Source organism: Neomonachus schauinslandi, chromosome 3 (genome assembly GCF_002201575.2).
Source record: "Neomonachus schauinslandi chromosome 3, ASM220157v2, whole genome shotgun sequence".
In the NCBI taxonomy this organism is placed as follows: Eukaryota; Metazoa; Chordata; class Mammalia; order Carnivora; family Phocidae; genus Neomonachus; species Neomonachus schauinslandi.
This window is the reverse complement of record NC_058405.1, coordinates 22969031-22989802: the sequence shown is the minus strand read 5'-3', so window position 1 is coordinate 22989802 and position 20772 is coordinate 22969031.

The following is a 20772-nucleotide window of genomic DNA, read 5'->3' as shown; positions in this document are numbered from 1 at the left end:
CCTTCACAGAAGTTGTCATCCAACAATGGAACACATTATTTTCCATGAAGAGGAAAAAAGGCTGTGATTGATCACATAGTGGAGTTTATGCCTAGAAGTGACACCCACTTCTATCCACCAATTTTCAGAACCTCAGACTCATAGGTTATCTGCAAACTATTCAACTTACCTTCAGAGAAATGAGTGGAGTGATAAGGAGACTAGGTGACAAAACCTTGTAGAATTAATGAATAATTAATTCTACAGTAGAGGGAGTTCTTCTATCACTGGATAGATAAATTAGAATATTCCAGGTAGGAATTTTTTTTTTTTCTTGGTCACTATGTGTACTGTGGCTTTTCAACAGAGGAGTGCTTCTACTTATCTCTAAAATAAAAATGCTCCCTGTGATATTCCAACATATCTACCCAGTGATAGAGGAACTCATTTTACTGAACAGTTATTCATGAATTTTATCAAGTTTTGGTTTTAGATTTGGAAGAAGAATGGAGGTGCAGTAAATTTGCAGTGCATAACTATTCAGGTGAAAGCAATTAATTTTGACTATGTTTAGCAATTGGGACACTAAAGAAAGAAGAGCTCAATGAAAAGCTGTTATATTAAAAATGTCTTCAGATTTATCCAAGCTGATTTTGTTAGAAATTGCTGTGGAGCAATTGCTAATTCCTTACAGAATTTGGACAAATTTATATCCTTCATTATTAGATTTTGAGAAAGTAAAGCAGATGAATTACAGCACCTGAAAAAAAGAACTATTAATTCTTTTTTTTCTCTCAAAATGGCTATAATTTATTGGCCTAAGATCAGCTTTAAGAAAATATTGAGGAACTTTGGTAAACAGTTTAGAGACAACAAACTGGACTTTGTGTTCCAACTTTTCTTTTTTTTTTTTTTTTAAGATTTTATTTATTTATTTGAGAGAGAGAGCACATGAGAGGGGGGAGGGTCAGAGGGAGAAGCAGACTCCCCGCCGAGCAGGGAGCCCGATGCGGGACTCGATCCAGGGACTCCAGGACCATGACCTGAGCCGAAGGCAGTCGCTTAACCAACTGAGCCACCCAGGCGCCCTGTGTTCCAACTTTTCTAATTATGTACAAGGAATCTTTTGCTCATAGATAGATTCAGGGATTATAGCTAATTTTTATTATTTATTAAATTATTTTTCATGTAGGAATATAAATGTATAGGTCAGCTGTAATTTGATCATACAGATAGAATAATTTTCTGACATATGTGAACACAGAGTTTATTTAATCTGGTATTTCCATTTGAAAATATGATTTCTTCCTACTTGATTTTTTCAAAAATGTGCTAAGAACAAAGGAATATTCTAATGACAATGGTGCCATTGCAACAGTTAAGAGTTTGGGAGATGGGAAAGGATATACCAATTCTTAGAAATTTCCACTACTAGGTCTTTTAGTACTCCAAGGAGTCTTGTGTTATATGCTGGAGGGACACATGATGCATACAGATATCCAGGTGATCCAAGAGACTAGTCAGACTGCTGATCTTTCTGTATCAGCTGGGTCAGAAGCTGGTGCAAACTGAGCTGTCAACTTCACCATGTCCAGGTCGAAGGCTGAGATGGAGGGGAGTCTGTGAGGAACTCAAAATCAGGAGGGGGCTCTTTGAGCTTCGTAGTCTCTTTTTGTTCATTTAAATCTATAGATAATGACCCTTGGGAGGGGGACAAGAAATCGGGGAGTATTATTAACTCTTCTGATAACAGTGTAGTTTGAATTATTTCTTAATAGTGGTCCTCTTGTTTCTTAGCCAATAGGGGATTGTGGTTCTTCTAATGGATCTTTTGCTTGATTATTATGAGGAATCTCTATTAAGTTCACAGTTCATTGATAAGAGAGAACCTCTCTGTCTTCTATTATTTGGAGACCAATTATTCTATCTGGTGAGCCACAAAGCTATGATTTCCAGATTGTTTAATTTCTACTGCTCTTTAAAACCATTAAGCCATATGTTGTTGTTTTTTAAAGATTTTATTTATTTATTTGACAGAGAGAGAGCATAAGAAAGCACAAGCAGGGAGAGGGGGAGAGGGAAAAGCAGACCCGCACTGAGCAGGGAACCTTATGCGGGGCTGGATCTCAGGACCCTGGGACCATGACCTGAGCTGAAGGCAGACGCTTAACTGAGTCACCCAGGCTCTCAAGCCATATGTTTTTAATGTCAATTTCCAGTTCCTTTCTTTTTCCTTGCTAAGACCTGTTTCAGGTTGGGATACTTAACAAAATGGGGGAGAAATTACCCTTTCCTTAACCTTCTGTTTTCTCAGAGTATTTTGAAAATTTTCTAAAATCAAATTTTAAAATGATTTATTGATTCAGCTTTATTTCATTCGCAATTTGGAATCTCTGCTCAGCCTATTCCTAGTGGAAAGGTTTCTGAAATAGCTTTATGTGGTACATATCATGCTTTCCAAGCACATTTATTTGAATTATGAATAGCTAAGCTATTTAAATGTTGTACCAGCTTTTTGTACTCTGTTGCTTTTAGCATTTCCCTCTAAGGTGTTAACAATTAAGTGAACTATTGGATTAAATAAGTATTAACAAAATCCTTAATTCAGAAGCAAATTCTTCCTGTCTTCCTGATTTAAGAAAATCTTTAATTATTGACCTGGTCTTGGCTGTAGATCAGGGTTAAATGCAACTTGTATAGATCCAGCATTTGGTCCAGAAATCTTAATGGAATATATGCAATAAGATTGTTCTTCCCCTTAGAACAAAAACTGATGAAAGAGTAGCTCATTTACAGAAACCAGAAGGAGGGGCAGGAAAAAGGAGAAATTTAAGTGGATGGTAGAAAATAAATATAGACAGAGAGAGGCGGGTTTTAAGAAGTTTAGGTTTAAAATGGTTTGAGTGTGAATCATTTTCCATGACTTTTATTAGTTTTTAAAAGAGGATATCACTAGAGAGTTCTGAAGAGAGGATCTTTAATTTTGAGGCCTCAGGATGCAAATCGAAGAAAGTTAACCCTTGATTGATCTGATTTTCTCCCCTTTCTAGAGTTGTTTTTTTTTTGTTTGTTTGTTTTGTTTTGTTTTTAGATTATTTACTTATTTGAGAGAGAGAGGAAGGAGAGCAAGAGAGAGAGCGAGTGAGCGAGGGAGCGCATGAGCAGGGGGAGGGGCAGGGGAAGAAGCCGACTCTCTGCTGAGCAAGGAGCCTGATACCAGGCTGGACATGGGGCTCGGTCCCAGGAACCCTGAGATCATGACATGACCTGAAGTCAGACGCTTAACTGAGCCACCCAGGCGCGGCCCCATCTAGAGTTTTGATTTTTTTTTTTTTAATTCCAGTGTAGTTAATATACAGTATTATATTAGTTTCCAGTGTACAATACAGTGATTCAACACGTCCACACATCACCCACTGCTCATCATGACAAGTGCACTCCTGAATCCCTATCATTCATTTCATCCATCACCCCCAACCACCCCCCTGGTAACCATCAGTTTGTTCTCTATGGTTAGGAGTCTGTTTCTTGGGTTCTCTCTCTCTCTCTCTCATTTTCCTTTGCTTATTTTTTGTTTTGTTTTGGTTTTGGTTTCTTAAATTCCACATATGAGTGAAATAATATGGTATTTGTCTTTTTCTGGCTGACCTATTTCACTTAGGATTATACTCCCTGGCTCCATCCATGTCATTGCAAATGGAAAGATTTCATTTCATTCTTTTTTATGGCTGAATAATATTCTATGTATCTTTTGTGGAATTTTATCATTTCTGTCAAGACAAGTAAGGAAGTTAGACTTTTATTGAGAGTATATTTAGGAAAACATTTTTTCCCCAAGAAGAGACTGCAACTTTCTTTTAGATGGAATCATGACACATAAGAAAGAAGCCACTATAATTTTAATGTATGTGCTTATAAAAGGAGTCTCTATTCCCAACTAAGCAGAGGTAAAATCTGATACTAGAATTTACACCTCAACTACCATTGATCTAGAATACAAACTAAGCAAAATGACCCTGTTTTGTACTTTTTCATGCCAGAGAATATTCTGAAGTTTCTAATGACGGATCCAAGGCAAATATTGAGCTATTGTCTTTTTTTTTTTAAATAAAGATTTTATTTATTTATTTATTTGAGAGGGCGAGAACAATAACACATGGCCGGGACAGAAACAGAGGGGGAGGGAGAGGGACAAGCAGACTGTGCACTGAGCACAGAGACTGACGTGGGGCTCAATCTCATGACCTTGAGATCATGACCTGAGCCAAAACCAAAAGCCAAAACCAAGAGTCTGACACTTAACCGAATGAGCTACCCAGGCACCCCTGAGCAATTGTCTTTGTTTGGATTAGTCATCAGATGAATGCTGTTAAAATATTAGTCTTTTGTACCAGCTTATGTTTGAGACTTATTAGAATTATGCCTTCATCCTTTCCTTATGGAGTACTCCCTCACAAACTCAACAGAGACAAAACAATCAAATGAGATGAGATTTTGTACAACTAGACAAACAAAAAACAGCATTAACTGTAACAATGAAGAAAAGCCTAAGAATACATGGGGACTAAATATAATATGATATTTCAGATGGGATCCTAGAACAGAATATAAGTATTAGGTAAAACTAAGGATATTTGAGTAAATTATGGACTTAGTTAATAATAAAATATGTGATAACAAATGTGTGATACTAATGTAAGATGAGAAAATTGAATGTGGAGTATACGGAAACTCTCCCTACTATCTTTGCATTTTTCTGTGAATCTGAAACTATTATAATATAAAAATTTATTTTAAAAACAAGAATAAATAAATCAAAAAATAATAAGCAATTTAATGTCAAAATACTTAAAAATAGTGTTCTTCCAAGCCAAATATCTAATTAATTTATACAAAGACCTATTTGCTTACAAATTCTAGGATAACTAATTGAATTAAGAAAGAAAATCTCAACTGTTGTTTAAGGAATTATCTGGTAGCTAATCTGAAAGACTGTCGGACACAAAGACATTAATGGGCAACTTTTTTTTTTCTTTTTTTTTTTTTTGTAGGTCTATGGGCAACAAATTCTCTCAATATTTATTTGTTTTTCCACTGTCATTTCCATTCTTCTATCAATCCCACCCAATGAGTTTTATTTATTTATTTTTTATTCTTATGTTAATCCCCATACATTACATCATTAGTTTTAGATGTAGTGTTCCATGATTCATTGTTTGTGCATAACACCCAGTGCTCCATGCAGAACATGCCCTCTTTAATACCCATCACCAGGCTAACCCATCCTCCCACCCCCCTCCCCTCTAGAACCCTCAGTTTGTTTTTCAGAGTCCATTGCCTCTCATGGTTCGTCTACCCATTAATGGGCAACTTTTATCCCCGAGAGGAAAACCACAAAAAGGTGGTCTTCAAAACAAAAAACAAACAAAACATCATTGAAGTCTTCAATTGTCAGTGTTATAGTGCTTGAAACAAAAGTAAAATGCATGGCTTGTTCATGAGGTTCACTTGTAAGTCACAGCTTCCTTGAGCACAGCAAAAGGTGCTGATCTTATGTAGGATTTAAAGAAGTATGAATGAAGTTCTGGAATTGGCAGACTTTCAGAAATTATAGTGTTTAGGAATGGCTGACCTTTATCTGTAGAAGTATATTTAATGGATTGTTGAAGTTACTTATTGGCTGACTTCCAGAAGCATTCACTGAAGTGAATTGTCATTGATTTATGAAATGAATATAAACTAGTTCCAGTGGTTATGTTTTATCTTGGCTAGGAAAAAAAAAAATGTTTTTTTTTCCTAGAACACTAAAAATTTTTATTATCACATCAAATAGGATATAAATATATCATTATTCAACCTTTTTTATTTGATAACAAATTCACTAGCTTCCATAATGATATCTGACAAATGTTACATCCTGTATACTGTCTGTGAGGGCCAAAGCCCTTTCAATGTTATAGACCTAATCAGAAATTGTAAGAAGAATGGTATAATACTTAATAGTGTTCCCTTCTCATTTTTATTGAGTTTTCTCCTATTTCAAAGAAAGTTAGCAATCTACCAAGAGTGTCTTGGATAATCATGGTTCACAAGTGAAATAAAATTGAATTTACTTCCATTCTTTATACCTATAGATTCCAACAAAGCAATTAATGGAGTTTGCAAACTTCTGCCCTTGATAAATGTTTCTTATTATATGTAAAGACACTATGGTATGATACTAATATTATACAATTATATTTATAATGGTCGTATTTTGAGTTTATGTTTTAAGTTTTGTGGTAATCATACATCACAATTGATCATTATAATAATCCTATGAGGAAAATAGGAAATGGAATGATATAACTTACAAATCCTTTCTTTAAAAGACCTATTGAATTGGAATTCAAGTCTCATTTGAATTAACATGAAATTGTGAGACAAATGGCTTTTACTTAAATGCTTTTAATTTTTATTTTTTTATTTTAAGTATAGTTGACATACAATATTATATTAGTTTCAGGTATACAGCATAGTTATTCAACATTTATATACATTATGAAATGCTCACCACAATTAGCATAGTTACCATCTGCCATCATACAAAGTTATTACAATATCATTGACAATATTCCCTATGCTATACTTTATGTCCCTGTGACATTGTTTTATAACTTGAAATTTATACCTCTTAATCTCTTTCATCTATTTTACCTCTCCATTCCTCCCCCTACCCTTGGCAATCACATTTGTTCTATGCTTGTATGAGTTTCTGTTCTGTATGTTCATTTGTTTTGTTTTGTGGACTCCACATATAATTGATATCATGTGATATTTGCCTTTATCTGACTTTTTTAAATTATCATACTACCCTTTAAGCCCATCCATGTTGTCACAAATGGCAAGATTTCATTCCTTTTTATGGATGAATAATATTCCATTGTGTATATATGCCATATTTTAAATGTGGTAAGCATTTAATTAGTGCCATTTCTTCAACATTTATAATAAGATGAAAAATAAAGACATAATAAGATTGAAAAATTACAACCCAGGTCATTAAGCCAATAATCAATACATTTACTCACCTGGATGATAGGTTACAAATAAGATTAAATTTGAAGGACTTCTGCATGTGGCAATACATAGGTAATTTTTTTCAGACCAAGATTCCCACAGAGAACAATTCAAAAAGGTAGACAAAATATAGATATCTTCCTTTTTAAGGTTTCAGAAAGATCAAGGGCATTAAGAAATTTTGTGTATTTATTTGGAAGAGGAAGAAAGTTAAAAGAACTTACTCTGGCATGGAGGGCTGTATTTCCCTCAGGCAATTGCCCATTCAGAAGAAAAAATATAAACTAAGAAGATGAGAATATGAATAGAGCTTTCATCTGTATCACTCATTTGGAGAGGTCTGGTAAATAATTCACGCTTTTGGAACTTAAGATTGGTAACTTATTAGTAACAGAGATGAAAAAATAGACCTTATATAATAATTGAAACCAAGTGTCAAATAGTCTTATATCTGCACCTATTAAGGATATCTGCATTTATTCTAGTTAGCTTCTAGAAGTAGAAGTAAATCCATTTGGGAAAAATAATATAATATAGAACTTCATATTATTTTGAATCTTTCATTCATATTGTCTGGAATTCTATTTTTAAAAAAGAAAGAATAAAAAAATTTAAAAAGGAAAGAATATAGTAGAAGTATAGTAATATACTTTGAAATGCATATGAAACATATAGTGAAATTCATTTTTTCTCTTTATGAAGAAAAAATTTACATAAACTACATCCTTTAACACGGACTAGTATCTGGGGTTTTTGACAGCTTTTTGCACCAGTGAAAATACTACTTCAAACAAGATACAGAGTATTTCCATCATCTGCAAAAGATTTCCCACTTCTCTTTAAAGTCTGTTCCTCTGTGTAGGACACACTCTAGGTATTCACCTTTAAAAAGGAAGAATATAGTAGAATTTTTAAAGAGAAAAAAAACAAAAAGAACAATTGCCTAAGAGCTCCAAATATTGAAGTTGTCAATCAAGCAAATTAAAATAACTATGATTAATATGATGAGAAATTAAATAACACAATAGGCAATTACAGCAGAGAGCTAAAAACTACGTAATGGAAACAAATGGAAATTGTATAACTGAAAACACAAATATTTAAGGTAACAACTGAGCAAATGGCCTTAGTGGCAGATAAAGAACAGTTGAAGACCTAATTGGTGAAAGCATACATTTCAAAAGGAAGAATCCAGGTACAAACACAAAAGAAACAAAATATACCAATACAGAAAATTTAAAGAAAGCCTAGTGAAACATCTAACACACACATGATTTAAATGCCAGAAAGAGGGTAGAAGTAATGAGGCAAAAAACACCTTGGAGGAGATAGCGGCTGATAATATTCTAAAATGAGAAACCACAAGAAGTTATTGTTTCAAGAACCACTCCAAAACTGAAAAGAAAAAAAATAGGAAAAAAAAAAAAAACAAAACATGACTAAGCACAAACTAGAAAATATGTGAAAACCTAAAGACAAAAATGATCTGTAAGTGGTAACCATCTGTAGCAGTATATATATTGCTTTCAAGTACTTTCACCACTGAGACTGACAGTTCACTTTATTGTTCAATAGAGTACAATGAAATCCAGAAGATACTGAAGTCATATCTTCAAAGAATATTTCTATAACAACCAACCTAGAATACTGTACTAGGTAAAGCATACTTTAAAAATAAAGGTTACAGACAAATTAGATTTTAAACCAAAGACTGTAATTAAGTGATGAAGAGGGACACTCTATCATAAATAAAGGGTCTATCCAACAAGAAGATCTAACAGTTGTAAATATATATGCCCCTAACTTGAAAGTAACCAATTATATAAACCAATTAATCACAAAATTAAAAAAACACATTGATAATAATGCAATAATAGTAGGGGACTTTAACACTCCACTCACAGCAATGGACAGATCATCTAAGCAGAAGATCAAGGAAACAAAGGCTTTGAATGACACACTGAACAAGATCAGAACTTCACAGATATATTCAGCATTTCATCCAAAGCAACAGAATATACATTCTTCTTGAGTGCACAGTGGAGAACATTCTCCAGGATAGATCACATACTGGGTACAAATCAGGTTTCAACTGGTACCAAAAGACTGGGATTATTCCCTGTATGTTCTCAGACCACAATGCTTTAAAACTTGAACTCACTCACAAGAAAAAAATTTGGAAGGAACACAAATACAAGGAAGTTAAAGAGCATTAAAATAAGAGTATTAAAATAATCTATATATTTCTTAAAATAGGTACCGCTAAAATATAATGATATAGGAAAGAACAGAAATGGTGAAATAAGAGTGTAAAATCTTGCATGAATGCTGTGCTAATACTTGGCACTACAGAATTAAGGAATTAATATTCAATTTAGATAACAATGGGTAATGACATAGAGATAATACACTAGGAATATCTGCTACTATTAAATACTAATAATGTGTGTGTGTGTGTTTATAATAGAAATAAAAGTACAGGTTATCACATCCCAATTTTAAACGTGAATTTATACACAGCAACATAGAATAAAGAGAAAAAATCAGAAAAGACATATTATGCAGCACCAAGACTACCTAAAAACAAATATAATTTATATATTTGAGACACAACATCCAGAAACTGTAGAATAATATACATTACTTTGAAATGCATATGAAACATATAGTGAAATTCATTTTTTCTCTTTATGAAGAAAAAACTTACATAAACTACATCCTTTAACATGGACTAGTATCTGGGGTTTTTGACAGCTTTTTGCACCAGTGAAAATACTACTTCAAACAAGATACAGAGTATTTCCATCATCTGCAAAAGATTTCCCACTTCTCTTTAAAGTCTGTTCCTCTGTGTAGGACACACTCTAGGTATTCACCAATTTGCTTCTTTGATTCTCTATATTGCTTTTTATACAAATGGATTCACACAGTATACAGTTGTTTCTGTCTGTGAATTCCTAGAGTGCGGAAAATGTGTCTTTCTCAATCCTCTTATAACTGGCATTAGCAGTGACCCCCTAGTCTAGGAAATAGTTATTATGACATGAGTGCATTACAGGAACCAGGGTAGTTATGTCAGCAAGTATGACAAAACAATAATGTATTCTGAAATAGTTACACACATATATGTGTATCTATATGTGTTTATAACTTATATATACAAATATAACTTATGTTTTAGAACACTGCACACAGACAATATATTATATTATGTGTATAGCATATATTCACACGTGAAATTACAAAATAATAATACTTGAACTTGTTTCTTTTTACTACAGTAACTGAAAGAAAATTCTAGCTGGTACTAATTTACTTCTGCCTGCTCAGAGAGCAATAATAATTTTTAAAAACATCATTTACATTTAAACTTTTATATATTTAAATTGATTTTTGCCTGCAATCCTTTAAAAGCCACATATACAATTGGAAAGTTTTAGAGATACAAATGGCATAACTCCAAGATCCTGTATTCTGACACAATATTCCAGATACTGGCATTAAACTTAAAACTAAAACAAGTCAGTTATTTTACTAATCCAGTAAATATGGATTTATTCAGGAATCAAAGAGAATTGCAATTTGGGGCAAGCAAGCTATGGCAAAACCATAGGCAAGTCCAACAAAGGAGAGGAATGTTATTTTACAGAGAAGAGGGGAAAGTTGGGAGGGATTGTTTTGAACAAAAGTTAATAGATGAAAAGTGAGAGTTCAGTGTGATGACGGTTCCTGTTGGTTGAATTGACAGCTCTCATTAGCTGGGTAATCAACTCCTTGTAGGAGATGCAATATACAGCTTCTTTTCTTGGGACCTAGAATTGATCATTGTTTCCTATAATTGACACTGAGTGGTACAGCTCCCTCTTCCAGCCTCCCCTTCTAACATCCCAAGTCCACTTCAGTGAGATTTTCTTTTGTTAATTGGCATACTAGAAAGATATATGGATACCGAAAACATAGTGAAAAGGAAATCTTAAAACAAACCAAAATAGTTAGCTTTCATCATATAGGTCAGCAAACTTTTTCTGTAAAGGAACAGATGGTACATATTTTAGACTATGCAGATTATATAGTCTCTTTCTCAACGACTCAAATTTGTTTTTGTAGTTCAAAAGCAGCCATAGAAAATACACATAAAATTAGCATTTCTTTGTTCCAATAAAACTTTATTTACTAAAAGGGGTAATTGTCCATTATTGGCCCATGGGCCACAGTTTGCCAATCCCCAATGCAGTTCATGGAGATTTATTCAAGTATCAAACTAACACAAATACAATCATTTCAGTGACTAACAAAACATAAAGTTGCACAAAATATCAAAAGTAATTGTGTCTGGTCTTTTGTATGGAGTGTAGGTAACTTAGAGTTTATCTTCTCTAGTTGCATTCATTGTCCATTTCATTTTGCTCTCTTGATTGAAGGAGAAACATAAAATGTCTTCTGAACTGGGAGTCTCCTCAAGCTTTTTTCTTTCAACTAAAATTTTGTCATGTCTTGCCTCTCCCACACTCTAATCATCATAATAATAGGAATAAATAAAAACTTGCTCACTCTTTCCTTTTCGTCCAAAAGAACCCAGAAACTGTTCATTTGAATAGGCGTATTAAAAGGATTACACACATATTAAAAATGCCCTTTCGGGGTGCCTGGGTGACTTAGAAGGTTAAGCGTCTGCCTTCAGCTCAGTTCGTGATCCCAGGGTCCTGGGATTGAGCCCCACATCGGACTCCTGGCTCAGCAGGGAGCCTGCTTCTCCTTCTGCCTCTCCCCATGCTCATGCTCTCTCTCTCTGTATCTCTGTGTCTCAAATGAAATAATAAAAAAAAATTAAAAAAAAATGCCTTTTCACATTTTTGATGTCATCCACTCCTATCCAGACCACTACAGGGAAAAAGTAATCTACCTTTGCTTTTCAGGAATAATATATACATTTCAGGTTCAAGATTTTTTTTTGTAAAGTCTATACCTATGCTTCTCAAATTTTATTATGCACATTCATTACCATAATAGCATATTCTGTTAAAATGAATAGGTCAGGGGCGCCTGGGTGGCTCAGTTGGTTAAGCGACTGCCTTCGGCTCAGGTCATGATCCTGGAGTCCCAGGATCGAGTCCCGCATCAGGCTCCCTGCTCAGCAGGGAGTCTGCTTCTCCCTCTGACCCTCCTCCCTCTCATGCTCTCTGTCTCTCATTCTCTCTCTCTCAAATAAATAAATAAAATCTTTAAAAAAAAAAAAAAATGAATAGGTCTGAGTTTGGGCTAAGATTCTGCATCTCTAAAGACTCCCACATGATGTTTGTACTGCTGGACCATAAAACCAATATTACATAGTATGTAAAAGTATATCATATATACTACACTATCTGTATGTATATTATATGCTATAAACATATGCTATATGTATGCTATATATTATAGTACAGCAGAATGATGGTGGCCCACATTATATTTTATTCTAAAAATTTAGTTAATTCATATATTGATTATTAAAATTTTAACCATATGTTCAGAGTAGGACTTCAGTTTGTGGTTTTCTATTTTAAAAGACGAATACATTTTTTTTCAATTTTCTGTATAATATGCTTGGAGTTTTGAAGCAGATCTAATTAATAAATTAATATATAAATTATATTTCAAAGTCATAGATTAGATACTAAGATAATCAACCAACAGAAGGAAGTGATGCAGGCAAGCTGGGTCTGAGAACCTAGGAGAGGGTCCCACAGGACCACCCAGGAGGGTCCTTGACTTCATGTAGGATAGAAATCAAATGTGACCTGGATAAAGTGAAAACAGAGTTTATTGAATAGTGTGAATGACAGACAGAGAATAGTAGATGGAGTGTCTGGGAGACTCAGAAAGGAAAGGAAAATGAGTCTCATCATTGCTCAGGGCTAGGGGTTTGTATTAGAAAAGGGTCCAGGGTATGTGTTCCTCCAGGAATCCAAGGTAGGGTCCAATCAAAGGAAAGTGTCAGGTGAACAATAGGTATTATTCCATAACTTACCAAAGATAGGACTATTGATGCCAGTATCAGCCAAGGTTTGTTTGAAGCTAATGTTCTGGAACATGTTTGGGATCCATCTCTTCTTAGGTGTTATCAGGTGTTTGGGGCCTGGGACAAAACTCAGAGAATGATTAACTGTCTTCCTTCCCCCTTGAAGTGGGAACATAGCTTCTGTGGTTTATTCAAGAGGCAAAATATGGAACATAAGTAAATGGGATCTAGCAGAAAAATGGCAGAGAGTGAGCGTTTCTAAAATGGAGTCCCTTCAGCTTCCCTACTTCAGAAGGTTTCCCTGCAGTAAATTTTGTTAGCAAAATAATTCTATTTTGCCAATATTAATGGCCTGACATACATTTTTTTAAATTTTTTTTAAAGATTTTATTTATTTATTTGAGAGAGAGAATGAGAGACAGAGAGCACGAGAGGGAAGAGGGTCAGAGGGAGAAGCAGACCCCCCGCTGAGCAGGGAAACCCCCCCTCCCCCATGTGGGATTCGATCCCGGGACTCCAGGATCATGGCCTGAGCCGAAGGCAGTCACTTAACCAACTGAGCCACCCAGGCGCCCCCTGACATACATTTTTTTAACTTTACAGCGTTTATATGATGTTTGTTCTACTCCATTGTATTTAGAGAAAAGAGCCAAGTTTACTGCATATAGATTAAGCTTATGCCACATGTATTAAAATTAATAACATTTTTATTCTTATGACAAATATATTTCAAATATATTTCTTTAGTGGTATTCTTCCATTATCTCAAAATTAGCAAGGCATTTAATCAGGATATAATAAAGGTAATATTTCACCTCTGTTTTGAAATCTAAAATTCCTTCTTCTATCTTAAAATAATTTTTCCTCCTAAACTCAAGAACTGATGTATTTGTTATAATGTATGTGCTGGATTTGAAAAGTGTTACCTCAAGCTATGTAATTGGTTTTATAAAATAATCAATTTATAATATGTAGTGTTTTCTCCAGTTGCAAATTTGTAAAAATAATAATAATAATAATAAATAAAAACTGTGAATATTTAAAAAACCCAGTGATCTAGGTATGATTGAAAGACAAAAAAACTTGTCCATAATATGTATTTTTCAAAGACTTAATTTACATTAATCTTTTCTAAATATTTTGCAAAATTATTACCCTAAGTGTATGTTATTATATTTGCTTTTTTATGCCTTTATTAATAGCATTATACCAAATAATCCACTGTCTACATCTGGGTAATCAAATAAAAATACAGTAGACGTTATATTTTTTAAAGTTCCTTTCTCCTTTGATTACTCATAAGCAGTTTGAAAATGCTCATGCTTACCCCTAGAGTTTCTGCTTAAAAGTGTTACTTCCCAAAGGCAGGTAATTGCAGGTGTTTCCCATGCAGGTGTTTGCCTGTGGAAAATCGCTGCCAGTCAGTGCAAGTCACAGCAGTCCTTCTAGCAGTGGAAAATAACCCAAAGGATTTTTTCAGTTAAGTGTAAACTATAGGATACCCACAATAAAAATGCAAATTATACACTGAGTTTTCAAATTGGAAACCAGGAATGTCAAGAGATTCCCTTGTGTATACAAACAAAAGATGCTGATTTGGAAAAGTCGAGCAGAAAGTAGTATTTCGTGAAGTGATACTATGGGGATCTACCAGAAAATGTCTTAAAAATGAATAGAAAATAAAATATTGTGGGATTATTTTTAAAACTGTACTGTCATTTATGTCTACTTCTATTGTAAAATTGAAATGCTGGGCTATACTTCTTTCTTTCTCATCTTGTTTTTGTCTGTTTTGTTTTGTTTTTAAATACAAGAGCCCATATCAGGGCACATATACACTTAATCATGACAGTGCCCAGATACTTATTATGAGACGTCATTTGATAAGGAGAAAGTGTGTCACTAGGATTGGAGAAGTGGAAGAAAAGATTGATAGACTTTGGGACCAGTCATGAAATAATTCAGAAAATATCTGTACATTGCATTAGTTGGATTTAATACGTAAAATTCTCCAACTAGAGTTTGGGAGGGCTGTATGAACAACATTCCAGAAAGTAATCCTCAAAGTGATGGCACCTACTGCCTTGCACTCCCAGGTTCAGATCACCATCTACATACTATTGAGTCACAAAATTATAGCTAGTAGAATAACAAAAGTAAAGGACTTTGCATGACATTTTGGTTAAATTCTCATTTGAAAGAAGCTATTATTTCTGTGCATACCTTTCTATTCCTAATGGACCTGGGAAAGAGGACAGAACTGAACTTCCATACCCTGGCAATTAATCGCTCCCTATTCTGTAATGATACAGTGATGAGCATCTTTGCATTTCAACATCTGCTGAAAATAGACATCCATATCTGACTACTAATTCAAGAAGACTAATTATTTAGAATGGAGTTTAAATTTAAAAACAAGAGATAATAAGAATGAGGTACCAAAGGGCACATGTTCTCTCCAGGGTGGAAATAAAAATAGGGGAAATGACCTAATGTATTTACATTTATTGTTTGTTTTATTTATATTTATGAAGAGGATTATATTTGAATTTTTCTTAATATACTTATATAAAATAAGCATAAAGTTCTACATTTGTGGCATCTATCACCTATCCTAAAAATTTTTACATGATTCTTAAAGATTGCTGTTTTCTCATCAGTTGCCTCACTTTATATTAACAGGTGACAGTTACCTAATTCATAGACTTATTTGATACTCTGTGAAAAATGAAGTCAGTCACCTTAAGTGATGAAAAGCTGCAGAATTTTAAGAACTTTATATTACCTCAATCATATTTCTTATTTTCCCACATGGCCAAAACAATTTCTATTATATTTACCTACTGGCCAAAAATATGTTTATGTAAAATATCCAGCTGCAAATTATAAGGCAATTCATTAATGGTATGGCATGAACAATCTGTTCATGGCTTTACAATTACAATATAATGTCAATTTGAGTTTAAAATTAAAAACAGTTTTTACTGATTTAAAAAAAAAACTAATGTTTATTTTTTTAATGATTTATTTATTTATTTATTTGAGAGAGAGAGAGAGAGAAAGAGCGGACTCCTCCCTGAGTGGGGAGACTGACATGGGGCACGATCCCACGACCCTGAGATCACCATCTTAGAAGAAATCAAGAGTTGGACACTCAATTGACTGAGCCACCCAGGCACCCCAAAAAACTGTATGCTTGAAAAAATTCATTTTTAATTTAAAATTAGCTATTTATTTGATTTTGAAAATTCACAAGATCCATAACCAACTGGATATATAAATTAAAATTTTATGAAATATAGAACTCAAAAATAATTATTTTTGTAGGCTATAAAAATTCTCTCTATATAAAATATTGCTTCTACCCTCTAGTGATGGGAATAATTCACAAAGGACTCTGATGCCAGATGCCATTCCCCACTGTTTTTATCTTATATTTTATATGTGTACCGCAAGGACAAAATATTTTATAGATTTCTGTAACCTTGATTTTAAGTGCAGAACCAATTACTACTGTCAGAAACCTGCAACATACCAATATTAATACCATGTTAGTGAAAATGAGATTAACAGTCTAATATTCCTAATGAGATGTTTATTTTTCAACTTACAGAAAAGTTACTGCTTTCAGTTAATCCTTAAAAACAGCTCTCTGGGGCACCTGGGTGGCTCAGTCAGTTAAGTGTCTGGACGTTTGATTTGGGCTCAGGTTATGATCTCAGGATCCTGGGATCGATCCCCCAGCCAGGCTTCATGCTGGGCGTGGAGCCTGCTTGAGGCTCTCTTTCTCCCTTTCCCTCTGCCCCTCTACCTTCTCCCATGTATGCTCACTAAATAAATTAATTAATTAATTAATTGATAATAAATAAAATCTTTAAAAATTAGCTCTCTGCTGTAACTGACTTAGTTACAGATGCCTTAGAAATAAAAATGTTTAAAATTCTTTTAGTCTGTGAATATGATAAATTCTGACACATTAAATATATTTAACTAGAGATTATACTCTCTCTTTTTTATCCCCTTTTAGACCATTTCTTCTAACAAAATGATCTTTTATTTTAATATTATTTAGTTTTGATGGTTAGGAAGAAATTTTACCTATCAATATTTTAGCATTATTGTATGCCTTTCAACATTTTAAACTTGACATATTTTCACTTTTTAAAATTATTGCAATCTGTATTCTTTTTTGTATACTTTAACAAGGCATCAGTTGAAAACAATAAAAGGCTCCTATTTCTTCTTTCTAATGATTTATAGGAAAGTCACCATTGGCAGATTGGAAAAAATAATAATATGGGAACTCAATGACTTATTATTAAACCATAATTCTTACACATAAAATTGTTTTACCTTGTTTGATGTATATTGAAAAATCAATTGTGAAATATAATAAACATATATTTAAATGATAGATTTAAACATATATTTAAACACTTTCTATACCTCTTGACTTACCAAATCCATATATTTTAAATCTTTTGAGTTTAGGTATATAAGGCATAAATATTTTGGTTAAGAATGAGACAATGGAGGGGCGCCTGGGTGGCTCAGTTGGTTAAGCGACTGCCTTCAGCTCAGGTCATGGTCCCAGGGTCCTGGGATCGAGCCCCGCATCGGGCTCCCTGCTCCGCAGGAAGCCTGCTTCTCCCTCTCCCACTCCCCCTGCTTGTGTTGCCTCTCTCACTGTCTCTCTCTCTCTCTCTGTCAAATAAATAAATAAAATCTTTAAAAAAAAAAAAAAAGAATGAGACAATGGGAGTGTCTGGGTGGCATAGTTGGTTGGGTGACTGGCCCTTGATTTCAGGTCAGCTCAGGTCATGATCACAGAGTCCTAGCAGAGAGTCAGCTTGGGAATTCTCTTCCTCTCCCTCTGTCCCTCCCCCCACCCGGGCATGTGCTCTCTCTCTCAAATAAATAAATAAATGTTAAAAATAAGAACGAAACATTGAAGAGCAATACAGTCAGCAATGACTAAATTGTTCAGATCTACTTATACATGTGTTTATAAACACTTGATTTGCTATCCTGCAGAAATTTTTCTAAGCAAAAGACTTGAGATTAAATCCATGAATACATTTCTCATCTTATATGGCTTCATATAATTTCATAAAAAGAAAGAAGTTATATACATTGATTCAGCATTTGACCTAATTTGCTGGCAGTCTAAAAATACCATTGCATTCTTTGTGGTCCGAATCTGAAGATTATTTCTCCAGCAGTGATTTTAATTTTTCATCTGCCTCTGTCCTAGTGAGTGAGTAACAAACAAACCCAAAAAAACCACAGGCAGATCTTTTTTTGTCCCAATCCTATGTGAGAGCAGATCTGTTGTTAGGAATTGACAAAATAATAATAATAATAATAATAATAATAATAATAATAATAACAACAATAGATAATAATAAACATCATCATCATCTCCTCCTCAATGCAAAGGCCAAAAATAGGTGTGTCTCCATAATTTGTAGCTGAAGATAGTATTCTATTGTCTGGTGCTGCCAATGATTCATATCTACTGTCACATCAGTTTCTTTTCAGTTCTTTTTTTTCCAGACTCTAATATAATTGGAATGTTGGATATATATTTTTTGTTTATTAAGACTATTTAAATGTACAGAAAAGTTGAAAATATAGTACAGGGGATTTCCAGATACCCTTCATTCAGTTTTACTTATTGTTAAAATTTTATATTATTATGGTGCTTTTGTAATATGATTAAACTGATGGTATTAGTATAATATTATTAAACAAAACTCAGATTTTATGCGGGTTTCAACAGATTTCCATTAATATCTTCTTTCGATGTTTCTTTTTTTTATTTTATTATGTTATGTTAATCACCATACATTACATCATTAGTTTTTGATATAGTGTTCCATGATTCACTGTTTGCATATAACACCCAGTGCTCCATTCACTACGTGCCCTCTTTAACGCCCATCACCAGGCTAACCCATCCCACCACACCCTTCCCCTCTAGAACTCTCAGTTTATTCCTCAGACCCATAGTCTCTCATGGTTCATCTCCCCCTCTGATTTCCCCCCCTTCATTTTACCCTTCCTACTATCTTCTTTTTTTTTAACATGTAATGTATTATTTGTTTCAGAGGCACAGGTCTGTGATTCAACAGCCTTACACAATTCACAGCGCTCACCATAGCACATACCCTCCCCAATGTCTATCATCCAGCCACCCTATCCCTCCCACCCACCTCCACCATTCCAGCAATTATGCTGAGCGAAATAAATCAATCAGAGAAAGACATGTATCATATGATCTCACTGATACGAGGAATTCTTAATCTCCGGAAGCAAACTGAGGGTTGCTGGAGTAAGATCTTCTTTCTATTCCAACATCGAATCCAGGCTACCACATTGCATTTAGTCATCAAATTTTTTCCAGTCCTGTCTGCTCCGTGACAGCTTCCCAGTCTTTCTATTTCATCATCTTGGCAATCCTGAGAAACAATGGTCAGATATTCTGCAGAATGACTTTTTCTCATGATTAGATAGCAATTATACAAAAGAAGTGAAGTGCTATTCTTTTCACATTATATCAGGAGGCCCATGACATTATTGGTTGCATTGATCTGTTCAGGTAGTGTTTGCCAGGTTGTTTTTGTTTTTGTTTTTGTTTTCTGTCCTATTCTACTCTTAGAACGTGATTCACTAAAACTAACTCACTGCCAAGAGGATGAGGGCCAGGAATTAAGCTCCACCTATTGTAGGGGGAAATATCTACAAATGTTCTTTGGGTTTCTTCTCTACAGAAGATTTGTCTCATTCTCTCCACTTATTTGATTTATTCAATAACTTAATTATATTACTATGGGCTCAACTATGTGTATTCTATAATTTTCACTGTAGTCCAATACTAGGTTATTTATTTTGTTGCTCAAATTGCTTCAGTTTTGACCATTAGCAGCTCTTTCAATTTGACTTCTGTGTCCCTTTGGCATGCTACCAGTTGGGGTTTTTTGAGCATTTCTTTACTTTCTGGTACTTCAAGATATCCTAAATCCATCTTATACTTCTCCCTGCCCTGGCCAAAGAATCAACCGTTTTTACCAAGGAACTCTGGTTTCTTTTATTGGAGAATGATATTTGGAAATCGAGATCTCCATGCTGAATGTTCTCATTTCTCCCAGAGCTGCAGTACTTCTAGGCATTCTCAGCCAACAGAAATAGAAAATATGTGTGTATACTGAACATATATACATACATTTATAACAGTCTCTGTTATACAGTCTCTATCTATCCATGTTATGTGTATATTAAGTTACACATGAGTTTATGTTGTCCCCAGCTCTAATGTGGTACCATGTGATTCATTCTAGACTTCCTTTCTCGTTTATTGGTAACATCCCTCTCTGACAGCAAGATACAGCCTTCAGTTGGGTATTTAAAGCCATAAATTCATTCTTTTCTTCTGTACCCATTCTAGGATCAAAAGAGGCAACCAGCCTATGTCATAATGTTTATTATCACAAGTGTTGTTCTGGTGAAAAAGTATAGTATTTACAAAATATCTCACCAACTTCTGCTCTCTTTGCCCTTTATCACATGCTAGTATTGGATAATTGTTACTCCAATGACTACTCCAGTTGTTACTCCAATGACTACAGTGTCTCATTTTTTTCCTCAGAAAGAATATTTTTTTTTTAATAAAAATTGTGAGCTATGCAATTCTACAATTCAGTCTGTGGTCTGTATTTCACAGGAAAACTTTTCAT